Raw genomic sequence first — 19,204 nt, 5'->3', positions numbered from 1 at the left:
ACGTTACTGAGACCGCTCGAGAAATTTGACAATCAAGGGGATGATGATGATGATGATGATGATGATGATGATGATGATGATGATGATGATGATATCTTTTCTGATCAGTGTCTTTCAATTTTAGGGGTTTATTCCAAAAGGTGAAATCACCAGGTCCTATGGAAGCTCTTTTCTAGTTTTCAGAGAAATCTCCATAATGTTTTCTATAGAGGCTAAACTAGATAATACTCCCATCAACAGTGAATGAGAGTTTCTTTTTCATCACATCCCTGCAAACACTGGTTGTTTTTAGTACTTTTATTTTGTTTTTGTTTTGAGGTCACACCTAGCAGTGTTCAGGACTTACTCCTGGCAGGGTTCAGAGGACCATAAGTGGTGTCAGGAATTGAAACTAGGTCAACTTGCATGCAAGTCAAGTGCCCTTGCCATTGGACTATCTTGTATTTTCTGTTTTCTATTGGCATAGTACTATTGATCTATGCCATTCTCACTGGTGTGTGATGATACATCATTATTGTTTTTATTTGCATTTCCCTGATAATAAATGACAATGTACACGTTGGCCTATGCTTATTGGCATTGACTCATGTCCCATTCATTCAAGTATCTCTCCGTGTCCTCCCCTCATTTCTATATGGGGTTATTGGCTTCTTCCTTACTGATTTTTTTGAGTACTTTAATACTTATATTTGATGTACATGTACAAATATTTTCCTCAATTTCCTAGAGTTTCTTTTATTTTAGCCCTTGTTTCTTTTAAGTAAGGTAAATACGGCAAATATGTTATTAACCTCACACTTCAAAAGCTGACATCAAAAGAGACCTTATCATACAATCCAAAGGTACAAAAGGAAAGTTGTGAAGAGGGTTTAAAAGGCCAGTGAATAATATTAAATGAGGTGTTCTCCACTGTTTAAATACCAGCCATGCTGTCATAAGGGGTTAGTGATCGGGCAAAGAAATCAGAATATTCTTTAGTCCTGTGGCCTTTTCCTAAGCACCTGTGGAAGCCATCAGCTACTTCTAAGAATGAGTTTATGTAAAGAGGCAAACCACACAGATTTTGTCCACAAATTCACTCTCAAATCACAATCTATCCGGACACAACCACAGAATAAGAATAAAAATTGAAATAAGGACCAGCAATTGTTTTCACAAAAAATAACCTATTTGTCATATTTAAGTTAAAATCATAAGGCACGATTTGCTTTCCACTATGTATTTTAATGCATTTAATTAGCCACGAACCTTGGGCATGATAAATTTCTTTCTTCCAGCATTTTTAAAAGTTTACCTTTATTGGTTTGCTTTGTGAACAATATAATTTGGAGTATCATTCTTCAGTATCTTGACAAAAACTAAAATATGATATATTCTACATTGTGTTTTGAAAGCATGGTTAGAATATGGGTAGCATTTTATTGACTAAAATGTTAAATCTTGATATATTTATTATTTTAAGTATACTGTAAGAAATAACACAATTTAAAATATTGTCTTTCCTTGTCACTTCAGATGGGCAGAAAAGGGAATGCATGAAGTCTCACCAGAAACAACCTAGACACAATGAACAAAGGCGAAGCTATCATAGCTTGTAAAAATTCAAAGTCTTTGGTTTAATGTTTTGGGGAAAATATTAAATGAGTTTCTAAGGTTAAACTCAGTCCTTACATTGGCTGGATTGTGACATTATTGGAGATGCTAGGATTAATTTTTCTCTGGTATCATTATAAACATCTTCATAGTATCATCTTTATATCCATTAAGAGTCAACATACTAAGTCGCGTTCTGAAAAAATGACGTGAATTTATTTCATCCTCATAAAATACTTAGGTGCACTGTTGTAATCACAAGTTTTAAACGTAAAGATAGTAAAGAAGAAGATGCTTAAGTGACTTATCCTAGGTTACACACAAATAATGGATGATAGTTAGGATTTGAACCTTGGAAGACAGGCTCTAAAGTCTCTCCTTTTAAGCAAAACATCAAACTAATCAATCTATGCTTTGAAAATATACCTTCCTGGACTATAGAAGTGCACATCTGGAGCTTCCACTGCTCACTGTTCCCTAAGACAGAGTTTTATTTTTAATTCATATTTCCCTTATCTATTTACCACCTCTAATTAACACTAAACCTATAGTTCCAAAATATGATTAATATACCCTTTGATAAAAATAAAGATTTTTATTAATGACTATTTACATGTTTTATAGAAGAAACATAAGAAAAATGGTGGAGAGTATTGGACACTTTATAGAGGTTGGATGTGGTAGTTTTATATACCAGTACCATAAGTATTAAACTATGTTATCAAAGAAATAAAATAATTTTAATAAATAAATAAAATTAAAATATTATAATAAAATAATACATTTTAAAAATTAGGGCCAAAGAGATAATGTAGCAGGTGGGGCACTTGTCTTGACAAACAGCCAATTGCAGTTCAGTCCCTGAACCCCAGATAGTCTCCTGAGTTCTGCAGGATTGATCCCTGAGTTCAAAACTAGGAGTAAATGCTGAGTACATCTGGGGGAGGAGGAGAAGGAGGAGGAAGTGAAAAAAGGACAAAGAAGTAGAAGAAGAAGGAGGAGAAAAGTAAGTAGAAGGAGAAGAGAAGAAGGAGGAGGAGGAGAAGTAGTAGTAGTAGTAGTAGTAGTAGTAGTAGTAGTAGTAGTAGTAGTAGTAGAGGTAGTAGGAGGAGGAGGAGGAGAAGGAGGAGGAGGAGGAAGATGAGGAGAAGGAGAAGAAGGAGGAGAAGGAAGAGAAAGAAAAGGAGGAGAAGGAGAAGGAGAAAGAGGAGAGGGAGAAGGAGAAGAAAGAGAAGAAGGAGGAAAAAAGGAGAAGAGGAAGAAGGAAAAGAGGAAGATGAAGAAGAAGAAGAAGAAGAAGAAGAAGAAGAAGAAGAAGAAGAAGAAGAAGAAGAAGAAGAAGAAAGAAGAAGAAGAAGAGGAAGAAGAAGAAGAAGGAGAAGATAGAGGAGAAGGAGAAGAAGGAGAAGGAGGAGAAGGAGAAGGAGAAGGAGGAGAAGGAGAAGGAGAAGGAGGAGAAGGAGAAGGAGAAGGAGAAGGAGAAGGAGAAGGAGAAGGAGAAGGAGAAGGAGAAGGAGAAGAGAAGGAGGAGGAGGAGGAAAGAAATCAACATGGTATAGAGTCTCAAAAGACCTTGAATAACCAAAGGAATCCTTTGAGAAAAACAAGAAAAATGAAAAGCATCATGCTCCCAGCTCAACCTATATTGCAAAGCTAAAATAATCATAAAAATATACAGCATATTAGAATAAACTTTGGTGCACATATCAATAGAATAGACCCAAGATCCCATAAGAGCTAAGAACATACAATGGAGAATGGAAAGTATCTTAAATAATTAGTTCTGAGAAAACCTGACAATACAGCTATACTAAAATATGACCACAATCTTACATTATGCACATAATGTTTGAGTTACAAAAGGTATCTCAGAATAGGTTAAAGAATTGAATCTAAAGTCTGAATCCACAAAATATATAAAAGACACAGCCTTAATCATATTTTTGTGGTTCATCTCCCAAAACAAAAGAAACAAAAGATATTATATATAAATGGTGCTTTGCCAAGCTAAAATGTTACTGTACAGAGGGAAAAAAGTTAGCATTACACAAAATACCAATGGATAGAAGCTTGCCACAATAGTGTGTGTGGGGGGGTGAAGTGCAGTTGGGATAGAGAAGGGAGTAACATGAGAATCATAGCTGGAAATGATCATTTTGGACAGGAACTAAGCGTTGAAACTAGGTAAAGGGATATGCCTTTATCTAGTTTCCTTGCATTATCTATATCACAAATCATAAGGCCCAAAAGCAGAGAGAGAGAGAGAGAGAGAGAGAGAGAGAGAGAGAGAGAGAGAGAGAGAGAGAGAGGAAAAGTGCCTGGTATTGAGGCAGTGGGAGGGGGGGCAAGGGAAAGGAGGGAAACTGAGACAACTGGTGGTGGGAAAAGTACTCTGGTGAAGGGACAGATGGTGGAACATTATACAAGTGAAACCTAATCATGAACAACTTTGTAACTGCATATCACTGTGATTAAATATTTTTAAAATTAGAGTCAGTTTCTATTTTAAAAATTTTTAAATCTTTTTGCTTTTTTTATTATTATTTTATTAGTGAGTCACCGTGAGGGTACAGTTACAAATTTACATATTTTCGTCCTTGTGTTTCAGTCATACAATGCTTGAGAACCCAACCCTCGAACAGTGCCCATTCTCTACCATTGATGATCCCCGTATCCCTCCCACTCCCCCAATCCCATCCACCCCCCAACCCACCCCGCCTCTGTGGCAGAACATTCCCTTTTGTTCTCTCTCTCCTTTTGGGTGTTGTGGTTTGCAATAGAGGTATTGAGTGGCCATCATGTTCAATCTATAATTTACTTTCAGCACGCATCGAGATAACATTTAAAATATACAAATAATTCATACAATCCAGCAACAACAACAACAAAAACACAGAACAGAAATTAAAATGGGTGAGGGTCTAAATAGGCACATCTGGGTATATACCCCAAAGGGAAACAAAGCAGTATTGAATAAAATATGTATGCTCCTATATGCTCATGGACACATTATTATTCACAATAACTAAGATATAGGAACAATATAATGACTACTCATTAATGATTAGATAAAGGAGATGTTGCATATATCCAATGAAATATCATCCCACCACACACACACACACACACACACACACACACACACACACACACAAAACCATGAAAATTTGCTATTTTGTAATAACATGAATGGATTTTGAAAGGGGATGGTATTAAGTGAAATAAGCAGGAATAAAAAAGGACAAAACCGAGTAAACAAACAAAAAAATCCCCAAGCCCTGTGACTCTGAGAGCTGAATGGTGATTCTCAGGGGGTAATTAGGGATGAAATACATAGAACAGGTCGATTGGCTTGTATCACTGGGTAACTGAACATTGTGAAATATCAAATGGGAAACTGAAAAATGAAAATCTCTCCACATGGACTTGTAAAGTTTCATTGCCTCAATTCTTAAAAATCAAAATAATCTCATATCAAATTAATGGTGATATCTGTGCTCAATCAAGACTGAATAAAAGAGTAATAAAAATATCTAATAATAGAACTGTTATAAACAAAATGAGCAGAAATATATTGAATATGTGACTGATGAAAGTTAGCTAAATATTCACCTCATGAATACTTTTCTCTAAGGGCCAATTTACCACAATTTTTGCTTAGTCACAGCAAAACTAAGATAGAACTATTGCATTTGTAGTGTTTCTATACTGCCCATAATTTTCTCTTTATTTTTGTGGTGCCTGAGGCTTTAAAAATTGATTTTTTTTATTGAGGTATCACAGTTTACATACAATTATCACTATACATCTACCTACTACATTTATACAATCCAGAAACACCAAAGCAGTTTTACCTACTTTTTAGTCATAACCTTTCCACTAAAAGCTTATGCTGCTACTAGTGAACTCATGTCTTTTCTGTTCCAAGAACACCTCCCAGTTCTTTCTGTAATGGCTCGAAGAGCAAAAAGAGATAAATATTAGTATATGTGGGAAGCAACAGGCAACTATGATACAGGAAACCAAAAGGGAGTCACCCATTCTGAGCTAAGCTGTATTATAATCACTGTAGTAACTTTCGTTCACTCAATCTTCTGAATTCTTCTGACATGGAAGAATTGCTGTCCCTGTATAGATAAGAAAACCAAAAGCTTCAAATCTAGCAGAATGTGAGACCAGCTTTCTTTAAATTTGAAGCTGGAAGAATTTTGCTGCACTTTGCAATCATTCAAAGAAAAATCATTTCCAGAGGACGAAGAAAAGCTAAAAGAACTGTTGAACAATGTTTTCAGTGAGGCATACCTGAAACATAAAATTATACTGCAGTGTTATTTCTACAACAATAATAGTAAGGCCAGAGAGAGTATTGGGGGTTAGGAGTTTGCCTTACATGCATCCAATTCTGGTCCAATCCCCAACACTAAGGCAACACTAAGAGTGATCCCTCAGCAGAGACAGCCCTGCCGAATACTTCCCCCAAAAAAAAAAATTAAAATTAAAACAAAACAGTGGTAATGGTAAAGAAAAGATATCTTTCTCTCAAGCCATCAATTTAGTTGATCAAAAAATAAAGTAAGACAAAACTGCATATTCAAGGATCCAAAGCTATATAACCTGGGTGTTCAGTCACCCAGGTACAAAGTTCTTTTAAGCATATTAATTTTTTTAAAAAAAGGCTTGAATATTCACTGTACTATAGCTGAAGAACATGCTTAAATTAAATCAAATGGAAGGAAGTACTGCATTGCCAAGTCATAGTGTTAGCACACACCTAATGGCAAGCAGCCATAGAAACAATTTCTGCTGAGTAGGTTGTATAATAAATAGGCTACTGCAGGGAACTTTCCAAGCAGTGTCATTTCAAATCTTGGAAACCAAAAGTATCGAGCACTTTAGTGGGATGGCAAAGAAAGGAGCTGACAATAACCTTCTCAACATCTTTATTAGAAGCACTGCTATTTCATTGTAATACTACCTGGTACTCTACTCAATTTAAAACCTATGGAAAGTTGTTTCTGCACAGGCAAAGTGTAAAGACAGACTTTTCTCCCTTGTGTATTACAAATTACCAATTAAAGGACCATTGTTATCTTCATTTCCCAATGTCATACCCATTCTTTGGGCTATATAAATGCTTTTTGAATGGGATCAGATTTGCTATAAAGACTGAAACACCTGTGTAAAAGTAAATAAGGATCACTTAAATGTATGTAAAGAATAAAAGCATAAAAATGTATTGGTATATCTAGCAACTTGCATTTCTTTTCCTTTACAGGCATAGATGAGAAAATCATTACCATAAAAATAATTTTGGTCAATAATGATAAAATTATGCTCAAATCATTATAAGTCTATTCAGTCAATAATTCATATTCAAATATTTTATATACTTGATTGCTATTTTAATGCATCACACATTAAATCATGCCGCTATTAAGTTATATTAAACCACCTTTTAACACTCAACATCCCTCTTCAACCAAGCTTTTTATTTATGAAATTATACTAGACATAAAATTTCTGTTGTTAACTATTTTCCATTTGTAGTTTTTCCTCCACTTTGCCTTTTGACATTTTGTGATAAATTATAAAGTCATATTATATTTTATCAATAAGCATTACAGGTGATACTCAAGTAAATCAAAAGCCTAAGTATTTGAGATTCTATTTAGCTTTTATTTCCCTTTCTGGTAATCATAGAAATGTAAAGCTTTCTAATTTAAAAGGTCACAATTTTACAACAAAGGACTTATAGTGCTAATTTTGTGATTTTGAAATGCTTGATTGCTTTATTGAATAGATTCTTTTCAATATTATAAAAGAATAACTATCTGTGGTCTACAATTAGTGTGATTTATATTGTGTGGTTCTACTTATTCCCAGCTCTTTCCTTTACAAGAAATTTTCTGGCAAAAAAAAAAATATGTATGAAATTAAACTATGAGGATCCTGAATAGCATTGAAAGAATTCTTCAAGAAAACACAGACTATTTTAAAATAATAATTTTCTTCTACAGCAAGTTTAGAAAAAAATTCTGAGGTCCACAGCTACATTTTATTTGACTACAACCCACTTAAATCATGTGAGTTGAATTGCATGAATTTTTAAAGATATTTACTCTCCCCTTGCACCTTCTTTGGGAAGAATAAAATGCCCTCTTTGTTAATTTTTACTTTGGACCACATGACTTATTCATCCAATAAAAGGTGAGAGAAGGTGAGGTAAGTCATACTTAAGCAAAAAATTAAAAATGAAAATTAGCAATTTATTTTGTTCTTTGAACTTCTTAAATTGTCTTGAACTTTCAAAGTTTCTGCAAAAATGAGCTCTCCTAGGGTGACTATTTCTGCATTCTGGGTCACTGGATAACACATGTGTGATCTATAATATGATCTCCTGTAACACCTAGAAGAGAGTACTCATAATTGAACACTAAGATCTTTTGAGTAAATAGTAGTTGCTGCAAACTTTGAGATCTATTTTTACATGCAATTAGCACAACAAAAGGAACAAATACAGAATTTGATAATAAGATTAGGTAGACTTTTAAAAAAAACTAAAATTATGCTATTAGTTTAGGGGGCAAGGAAACTATTTTGGCAGATTTTTCTATCCTATTCTGATAATCAATATTGCTTGCAGAGGAAGGACATATAATGCAGAGAAAAGCATAAGAGTTTTAAGTTCAACTTTGATGTCAACAAGATATAAGCTTTATGTGAAGAAGGAATATTCACCGATACTAGTGTGAATATCTTTGTGGCCAACGAATCACTGTCATCACTGTCATCCCGTTGCTCATCGATTTGTTCGAGTGGGCACCAGTAACGTCTCTCATTGAGAGACTTATTGTTACTGTTTTTGGCATATCCAATACACACGGCTAGCTTGCCAGGCTCTGCCGTGTGGACTTGATACTCTTGGTAGCTTGCCGGGCTCTCCGAGAGGGGTGGAGGAATCGAACACAGGTTGGCTACGTGAAAGGCAAAAGCCCAACCGCTGTGCTATTATTCAAAAGTTGTGTAGGTATATTGTATTATTTAGCAAATATTAATCCTCCTGCTAAATAACACACATATATTCCTGGAGAAGTATATGTTCCCATCCTATTTACGGTCTACATAAATATGTAGTTTCTTTTGAAACAGAAAATGTGATTCAATATGGCAGATAGCGTATTCAAAAGGGAGTCTCAGATGTATTTGTGTCTTTCAAATGTGTTTCTATGTTTCCTAAGAGTTAGGAATAGGCTTCCTAACAATTCCTTTCTTCCATCAGAATATTCGTTAGTTAACCAATATTCCTTCAACTTGGGGTAAATAATGGCAGACCTACTGAAACATTCATAACACACAGACACTAGAAGAGATATCACGGTCATGTGGTAGACCCGTGAATAGGGAAAAAGTATACTTTACTGTAAGCCACTGGAGTATTGAGATGCTATCAACTGAAAATGTAACTACTACACAATTCATTTCTGATTTTTGCCAAATCAACAACTTGAACTCACGAGCAAGTAAAAGTGATAATTTTATGTTATTTCCCCCTTAAAAGTAAGTAAAAGAAAGTAAGTCTTCTCCTTATTGTTGGAATCCATTATTCATGTATGTATCACATGCAATTTATGTAGTTTTATTTGTAGTTGTACTTCATCACGTTTCAAATATATATATATATATGTATATGTATACTTTGGTTTGTGTATGTCATTTTAGCCATATCACCCCAGGTCATTGAGCTTTTACAGGATATCTATGAAACAGACCAATCACTGAGTTCATGAGACTGACCTTTCTATTCTCTTAGATATGCTTTAAGAACCTCTCAGGAAATTTTACATTGTGCCGTAAACTTGGAATATGTTACTAAAACTATGCATTAGTCCTATCAGCTGTCACTTTCATCTGGTGAGATAAAGCAAAATAAAAACCAATCTCCTGTGATTGTATCAAAAGTGTCCTAATTACTTAATTACCCAGTGTATGTTTTATCTTGATACAATCACTTTGCTTAGTCAAATAAAGAATATTCTGCTCTCTAGAATCTTGCTGATCTATATCACCGTATCACTGTCATCTTGTTGATCTATTCTAAAGAAAAGAAAAATCTTGATATATTAAGCAATTTAAATAAAAAAAAAAGAAAACCTGAGTAGATAGTACAAATTTAAGACTTGAGAGACCTTTATTCTGTGGTTCACAGAATTGACAACAGGATTAAATTGGCTTATGAACACCTTTCCATGCCAGAGTAGACATCAGGGAATGAAAAATGCAGCTGGGATGCTTGGATTATGTATGTGATCACTGCCCCACTCCTCCCAGGAACTGCCAACCAGATGCCCACGATAAAACTAGAATTCCTGTGAAACACAGGCATGAAACTAATGATGCATTCCTTGATGCAGTCACTGAGATAAAACCATCTGCTGGTTTGTTCATCCACCATTTTGTCACTACAGACATGTACTAGGAGAAAAAGTAAACAGAATACAAAAGCAATTTAAAATGAATAGGCTTTGGAATACAGACACATACTAAGGACTACAGGTACATACACTTAAAACTTATGTCTCAGGGTTGTCTTATGTCATACTACCTACATATTGTGAAGACAAAACACTAGTTTGAAAATTTTAAACTATTGGAAGTGGCTGCACAGTGATAGGGTGTTTGTCTTGCACATGGCCAACCCAGGTTCTATTCCTCCGCCCCTCTCGGAGATCCCAGCAAGCTACCGAGAGTATCTAGCCCGCACAGCAGAGCCTGGTAAGCTATCCGTGGTGTATTCGATATGCCAAAAACAGTAACAGGAAGTCTCTCAATGGAGACATTACTGGTGCCCGCTCGAGCAAATCGATGAGCAACGGGATGACAGTGAAGTGATACTTAATTTACTAGAATTGGTAGAATTACCAGGTAGAAAAGCTAAGGCAGTTCCTAACAAATGGAAAGACTCCAATCTAAAATATTAGTGTGGTGTAATCATTATCAATTTATTCTGAGTGGTTACATAATAGTAATACTTATTAGTAGTGACTTTACTACAATACCATCAATAGTCTAGAAGAGTAGAACTTGAGAAATAATATTGTCTGCCTTTGTTAGAAGTAATATTTTCTTTCAAATATTTGTATTTCCTGGCTTTTATGGGCTGGAGTGATAGCACAGCGGTAGGACGTTTGCCTTCCATGCGGCCGACCCATGTTCGATTCCTCCGCCCCTCTTGGAGAGCCCGGCAAGCTACCGAGAGTATCGTGTCCGCGAGGCAGAGCCTCGCAAGCTACCTGTGGCGTATTGGATATGCCAAAAACAGTAACAAATAAGTCTCACAATGAGAAACGTTACTGGTGCCCGCTCTAACAAATCGATGAGTAACGGGATGACAGTGACAGTGACTGTCTTTTATATTTCTATTTCCAATGTAACAAAGCATTTTTGAGACATAAATTTTGATGTGAATCTATCAGATGCAATTAAATAATAACACTGCATCGCTCATTACAACTTAAAATGTTTTTATAAAGTCCTGGTTACCAACCATCCTGTGTGTTAGCTAAACAAAAATACCTAGGAAATAGATAAATTCATTACCCTTTCCACTCACTTAATCACATAGGTGTTCATTGGAAAAGCTTATTTAGAGTTTTCTAAAATCAAATTCAAAGATTTTCCACTAAGTGAAGAAGGAAACTAAGTCTTCTTCATGAGTGATAAAAATAGGACTAAGTTAAATATTTACTAGTAATAAATATTACTATATACACATGACCTATATATCATCAACTTTCCAAATAACTTAAGCAACATTCTAAGCAATTATAAGACTGGAAATCTTGACAATTTTTATGTTATAAATGTTGATATCAGAGACATATCCTCCATTTTGACATCACAATTAGAAAAGTTTATATATCTGCTTCAATTAGTTTCTATGAAAACATGCTAGGGTGCAAATAAGTAAAATGTAAATAAGTAGAACTGGCTAATTGGGATTATTTTAGAAACCTTAAAAACATTAATAAGACACATGCTTTTTCTAGGATCGTAACTAACATTTCTATGTGTCTCTCTCACCCTTTAAAAAAAATGCTGCAGTACTTTAAGATAGACTTTAAATGGCTATGTTAAATATTTTAATCCATATATTTATTTTATTAAAAATGACAGGAAACATGAGAGGCCTAGAGGTCTACAATAAAAAATCAATTTATATAAAAAATAAAAGGTATTATAGCAACGCTTCAACGAATACTGCTAAGAGACAGGAAGGGTAACTTCTATTTAGTACATAAAATGCAAAACATTTCCTTTCAATCTCAACTTATTTAATCTATTACTTAAAATAATGAATCCATCCTTTAGAGCACTGGAAGAAATAAGCAATTTATCTTCCCAAGCGCTGTATCTTTGTGAAAATAATGAACCTCAGTTTTCCTCCAAAGTTGGCAGTGTTCACAGACATTAATAAGACAAACCCTCCAGGTAGCAGTTACCTTTGGCTCTCATCCCCCATCTTTTAAAATTTCTCCCACCTCTTCTGTCTTCCTAAAAGTGGTAGATTCATTTACTAAAACATACATCCTGGTGAATAGATTGTCTCTTGGTCTCTATGCATTATGTTAGTCTTAAAGGAAAAAAAAGTCCTAAAATAAAAATAATACCTTAAGAGAATAGTTTTATATATTTATCACTAAGTATTTTTTTACTACTTTTTTTTCTTGGCTGACCATGAGCTACACGGTAACAAAGCTATTCATGGTCAGATTTTGGTCTTACAGTATTCCAACACCTGTCCCTCTACCAGTGTACATTTTCCACCACCAATGTCCCTAGATTCCCTCTTCTCTCTATCTCTGTGTCTCTCTATGTCTCTATGTCTCTGTCTCTGTGTCTATCTCTGTCTCTCTGTGTCTCTCTGTGTCTATCTCTGACTCTGTCTCTTTCACTGTCTCTGTCTCTGTCTTCCTCTCTGTCTCTCTCTCCCTCCCCCCTTATAAGGTTCGCAATACAGATACTGAAAGGTTATCATGTTTGTTCCTTTACCTATTTTCATCCCAAGTTCTTATTCAGAGTGATCATGTCCAACTATCTTTGCCAGAGTGATCCCTTCTGTATTCCAACTGCCTTCTCCCCAAGCACCTGAGACAATCTTCCAATAGTGAACGACTCTCCTGGCCTTATTTCCCTTGGGCATTACTCATATTATGTTTTGATTTTATGTCCTATAAAGAGTGAATCATGTCTTTCTATCTCCTTCTGACTTAATTTCACTCAGCATGATATTCCCCATGTGCATTCATTTATAGGAGAATCCCATAACTTCATTGTTCCTAACAGTTGCGTAGTGTTCCATAGTGTAGATGTACCATAGTTTCTTCAACCAGTCATCTGTTCTGAAGAAATAAATAGAAACTTCCTCTAAGAAGATATACAAATGGCCAAAAACACATTTAAAAGGTTTCTACATCTCTAATCATCAGGTAAATACAAATCAAAACAACAATGAGATACCATCTCACAACACAGAGACTGACACACAACAAAAAGAAAAGTAACCGTTGCTGGTGCAGATGAGAAGAGAAAAGGACTCTCCTTCATTGTTGGTGGGAATGCTAACTGGTCCAGCCTTTTTGGAAAACAAGATAGGCATTCCTCAAAAACCTAGAAATTGAGCTCCCATTTGACTCAGCAATACCACTTCTGGGATTATAATCCCAGAGGTCCAAAAACACACAGTACAAACATCATCTGCACTTCTATGTTCATTTCAGCACTATCCACAGTAACTAGAATCTGGAAACAAACCCAGTGCCCAAAAACAGATGGATGGTTAAAGAAACCATCATTACCTTTTGAGTAGGAAATATACTTGTAGTCTTTATTAACTAGAAAGCATTAATATACTTTTATGAATTCTAATTTTGTTCCCAATAATCTTATTACCTGACTATTTCACTCTATCTCTCTCTCACACATATACACATACAAACACACACCACTTTTATTAGTCCTTTGTATTCTTGTATATACAATCAAACTATATAGAAAAATAACTACTGTACCTCCTCTTCTTATTTTCAATAGATAGTAGAATATCATATAAATATTTTTCATACTGCTCTTTTATTTTTTGCTTTTTTGGGGGTCACACCCAGCAATGCACAAGGGTTACTCCTGGCTCTGCACTCAGGAATTACCCCTGGCTGTGCTCAGGAGACCATATGGGATGCTGGGAATCGAACCTGGGTCAGCCGCATGCAAGGCAGATGCCCTACCCGCTGTGCTATTGCTCCAGCCCCATACTGCTCTTTTTTGTTGTAAAATTCGTGATATACATAAGGATTTTGCATTACTACATAAGAGTCTTCTTTTAAATTGTGATTATTCATTTTGTTTATATTAATCATTAAGAAGTCTATATTCTCTACAGTTTTGGGAGATAATAAAGTTGACATTGAAATTTTAGTAGATTCTTTAGATAAGATAGAAAACAATTCTGTCATTACTGAGTCAAAAATATTTTTGAGGGGCTGGAGCAATAGTACAGTGACTAGGGCGTTTGCCTTGCATGCAGCCAACCTGGGTCACTTCCCAGCATCCCATATGGTTGACCGAGCACCACTAGGCATAATTCCTGAGTACAGAGCCAGAAGTAACCCCTGGGCATTGTCGGGTGTGACCCAAAAGAGCAGTATGTATATGTTGCTCTGGAAACAATATATAATCTTATTACCTGACTATTTCTCTCTCACACACATATGTATATATATATATGCATGTATATATATTTACATATATTTACACACACATATATAGAGAGAGAGGAGAAACATTTCATGATTCATCCACTTTTAGAATTTCTGGTCTCATCTTTTTCCACAGTTGAGGAACAAATAACTTACTTGGCAGTCAATCGTCTCTCTCCCTTCTCAATTGTCTTAATACAGTGCACTCTTAGCAGTATGAGGCATACTATTAGGCTACACCCTGAAAAAATAATAAATCTCATTTATCTGTTTATTTTCCATTATCTGGGTTCAGTACTTACTATGGTGTCTTGATTTTGTCCATATGCAATTTTTATTGGATTGAGTATATAGCTCAGCAGTAGAGAACATGTCTTGCATCTATAGGGACCTGGATTCTTTCCTTGGCACCAGTATCTTATCTATAACCATGCTAACAGCTTTAAGATGCACAAATGTCCCTAGTTCTGAACATCTGGTCATACTTTCCTCACCCCTGTTCAAATGAATGCTTAATTTCAACTGGGGTCCCTTCACCTCCAAACCAAGTCCAGTATTTTCATTATATTTTTTTTCCTATAAGTTTTCCCAACCTCTAAGTTCAATCCATCTAATGACTGGTGACAAGATGTTACCAAAACCTGGTAAATTACAATAAGGAAAAGTCAAATGCCTACAGAGGGAGAGAGAGAGAGAGAGAGAGAGAGAGAGAGAGAGAGAGAGCACAAATATTAAAATGCGTACCCCGCCTGCCACTGATTGCAGTTTGATCCCTGGCAGCATTACTTCATCCCTTTCAACACTACCAGGGAGATGCAGGTGAGTCTAACACAGCAGCTTCAGTCCCACTGCATCCTCAGGCCCTCACACTGTCCTGCCAGTCTTATTCTGCCAAGAAACACTGCCTGTGGTCCTCGGTCTTTGGGCACCTCCTGGAAAACAAAGACAAAAAATAAAAATAAAACAGGAGAACTGGGCAATAATATTTTCTTTTTTTTGCTTAGCATATATTAAATAAGATGAAACTTGTCAATCTCATGATACTTTTCTTTTAGATTCTTTAAGTGATAGGTCGTTTGATCACACAAATACCCATTCTATGTACAATGAAAAAGTTTTTCTGACCCCTGAGCATCGCTGGGTGTGACCCAAAAAGCAAAAAAAAACAAAAAGTTTTTCTGGTACTAGTATTGCAGGTATGAAAGGCTGAAAGTATCCAGAGAGCAATCTAAGGCAGCCAATCAGGCTAAATAAGTGTTTCTCAAATACCTGCTTTTATTCAGAACATTACATAAAATTTCAGTAACACCAGATAGAAGAAGAAATTTTCATATGTCAGAAATTGGACCTAGATAATTTGCTTGACATTAGCTAACAACAAAGAAAACAAACCAGTGCATTTCTGCTAGTGGTTCCTGAATGGTGAATGCAATCAATACATAGGATTGCTCTATGAATGATTATGTCATTACTTCCTCAAATAACACAGTGCTCTTAGGCTTTTTGCTTCCATCTTTGTATGCCTGACAAAGAGAAACATGACATTCACATAGCTCATTGCAAGATCACCAGTAACTTCTCTTTGGAGTTTTTTTTTTTAATATTATTGTCATAAGCCAACCTCAACATAAGATTTATATTTTAATAAGGAACAGGCTTGGTTAAATGGAAGCCTTTTTTTTTTTCAGGAAAATAATGGTCCCTATAAATATATTATTGGTATCATTTATTATTATAATACAAAATGTTTATCTCAACCTTTCAATATCTGTACTGCAAACCACAATGCCCAAAAGGAAGAGAGAGAGAGAGAGAGAGAGAGAGACAGAGACAGAGACAGAGAGAGACAGAGACAGAGATAGAGACAGAGACAGAGACAGAGACAGACATATATAGAGGCAGAGATAAATACAGAGAGAGACAAGAAGAAGAAAAGCGCCTGCCATAGAGGCAGTATGGGGGTAGGGGTGGGGGTGATGGGAGGGAACCTGGGGACACTGGTGCTGGGAAATGTGCACTGGTGGAGGGATGGGTATGAAATACTATATGACTGTAACCTAATCATGGACAGCTTGGTAAGGATCAACCTCAGAGTGATTCGATAATTTTTTTAAAATGTCTATTTTAGTACATTTGTTTTATTATTGTTCGAGCTACATCCAGCAGTGCTAGGGGAACTAAACAGCAAGAGATCACGAGATCTCTTGCTGTTTCAAGAGATCCCATTTATTCATGGGATCAAACACATGGGAATTTGCACATGCAAAGCATGTTCTCTCCTTTTCGAACCACAAACCTGAGTCACTTTTATAGCATATTTTAACTGTGGATATGATAATTTTAAGTTTATTTAGATATTTTGGTTTAGCTGTAGCTTTATGAATTCTTCAGTATTATTTTTGTTTGTAATTCCAGTAAAACATTGCAAAGAATCATTAAATTTAAATAGCATATGACAAATTTACAGGAAATGTTTATAGTGTTCAAGTTTGTTGACAAATTTTGGAGTAGGAATTTTTCTCTCATTTTATTGTTTCTACTGAGTATTCAAAATAATTTTGAATGAATCTGGCTTGTCATAATTAAAAATAACTTTTAAAAACTGTAATGGATGATTCAATATTTGTATCTAAAACCGAAAAGAGTCTTTAATGATCTATTAATTCCTGAGGGTAATTATGGTAGTTTCAGACATTAAAATTACTACTAATTGTGATATTGTTTGAGCAATGCCAAAATCATGCTATTAACATTTAGACTGATATTGATCGACTTTTTCAACAATAAAAATAAATTTACCACATGCCAGTGTTCAGGTGGAGTGGAGCGATAGAACAGTGGGTAGGGCGTTTGCCTTGTATGCGGCCAACCTGGGTTTGATTCCTCCATCCCTCTTGGAGATCCCGGCAAGCTACTGAGAGTATCCCACCTGCACGGCAGAGCCTGACAAGCTACCCTTCGCATATTTGATATGCCAAAAACAGTAACAAGAAGTCTCACAATGGAGATGTTACTGGTGCCCACTCGAGCAAATCAATGAACAACGGGATGACAGTGCTATAGTGCAGTGCTGCCAGTGTTTAGCTATTTTTCTTATAGTTATGGCACTATCAAAAAAAGAGATTTAAAATGTGTGTTATATTACTAACACCAAACTCGATGCAAAATTAATAGCTGCTTGTCTTAAATTCATATGGGTCTCCATACATACCTTTAATGGGACACTGTTTAATAATATTATGGTTTATTTTCCCACATAAATGTAAGACTTTTAAATTCCATACTACAATCACCAAAGAGACTTTCAAATATTTATCAAGAGATAAATATTTTCAAATGAATGAAATTATGGTGGCAAGATAAATTATAACCTATAAAAACAAGCCTAGAGAGACAAGTTTAATAAAACATTGTGAAACAGCTGAAATGTTCAAGATCCTCTCAAATACAGGAATGACTAACCACACTTATGATTGCACTCTGGATATGCAGTAACCATGACTGACTCTTTTATTTTTATTTAATTTCCAATAAGTTAAATTGAAATTGGAATAAAAATCTAGTCAGTGACTACTGTATTGAATAATGAATATCTAGAAGTTCTTAAGAAATAAACTTTGGCAATAATTCAAATGTACAGATTTTATTTTCCTGAAATATTGCCAATATATCAGAAATCAGGAGTCAAAATTTTCTAGTGATTTCCATATGACTATGAGACACATATTATAGAAAACAATGTAAATAGGTTCACTGTATCACTGTCATCCCATTGTTCTTTGATTTACTTGAGCGGGCACCAATAAGGTCTCTATTCCTTCCAGCAGTGAGATTTTAGCAGTTTCTCCTTACTCGTCTTTCCCAACGATTGTAGGCTTTTTCAGGGTCAGGGGAATGAGACCTATTGTTACTGATTTTGGCATATCGAATATGCCACGGGTAGTTTGCCAGGCTCTGCCCGTGCAGGCAGGCAGGACACTCTCGGTAGCTTGTCGGGCTCTCTGAGAGGTCTGTGTGTGTGTGTGTGTGGTGTGTATATATATATAATTATATATATATATATGATTTGTTGTCTACTGTCTTATGTAAATAATTTAAAAGTATCAAATGCTAAAGAAAAGTTTAAGAATAAGATGTTTTTTTAAAAAAAAGATAAAAAGTCTCCATAATTTATGCCTCTTTCTGCCATGATCAATTACTAAATCACAGAGCAAAACTTAACTGAACTACATGACAGTTGTAGCCCTGACTCCACTCCAAATAAAGAAAATAAAATGAAAAAGAGTGATGGCCAACTGCGTTAGCCACAAAAATCCATGACTATTATCAATATTTATACATCTTAAAAGCTGCCAGTCTGAGGTAAACAATCTCAGAATGTAATAAGCTAATTCACAATACACAAGGGTCAGATATCTTGCTGTTAAGCCTCAAACAAGCTATATTCTGATCTTAACATTTTCCCTTTGAATTGTTGCTTAACTATTGAGTGCTCTTAATTTGTCATATTTGCCCCCATATTAAGGTATTCACTTAATACATAATGAATATCATTACATGATGCTTAGTATTTGGTATTGGCATCAAAATACAAATCCAGACATTTAGAAAGCCATAATATTTAACTTTTACTCTGAATGATATAGGATAACTTCAGGAGAGCCTTGTGCATAAACATTTCATTGTTGGAATTCATTACCTTTCAGTGATTTGGGAACTCCAATCTAGAATATATATTCTTATCATTATAAAAACTAAGACACTATCACTATCTTCACTTTGAATTTATAGGTCAACTACAAACCAGAGTGAGACATCAAACTTGCTACTTTTCTTTCATTTTATTCATGTCTTTATAT

This window comes from Sorex araneus, chromosome 2 (assembly GCF_027595985.1).
Source record: "Sorex araneus isolate mSorAra2 chromosome 2, mSorAra2.pri, whole genome shotgun sequence".
NCBI lineage: Eukaryota > Metazoa > Chordata > Mammalia > Eulipotyphla > Soricidae > Sorex > Sorex araneus.
This window is presented reverse-complemented; position numbering follows the sequence as displayed.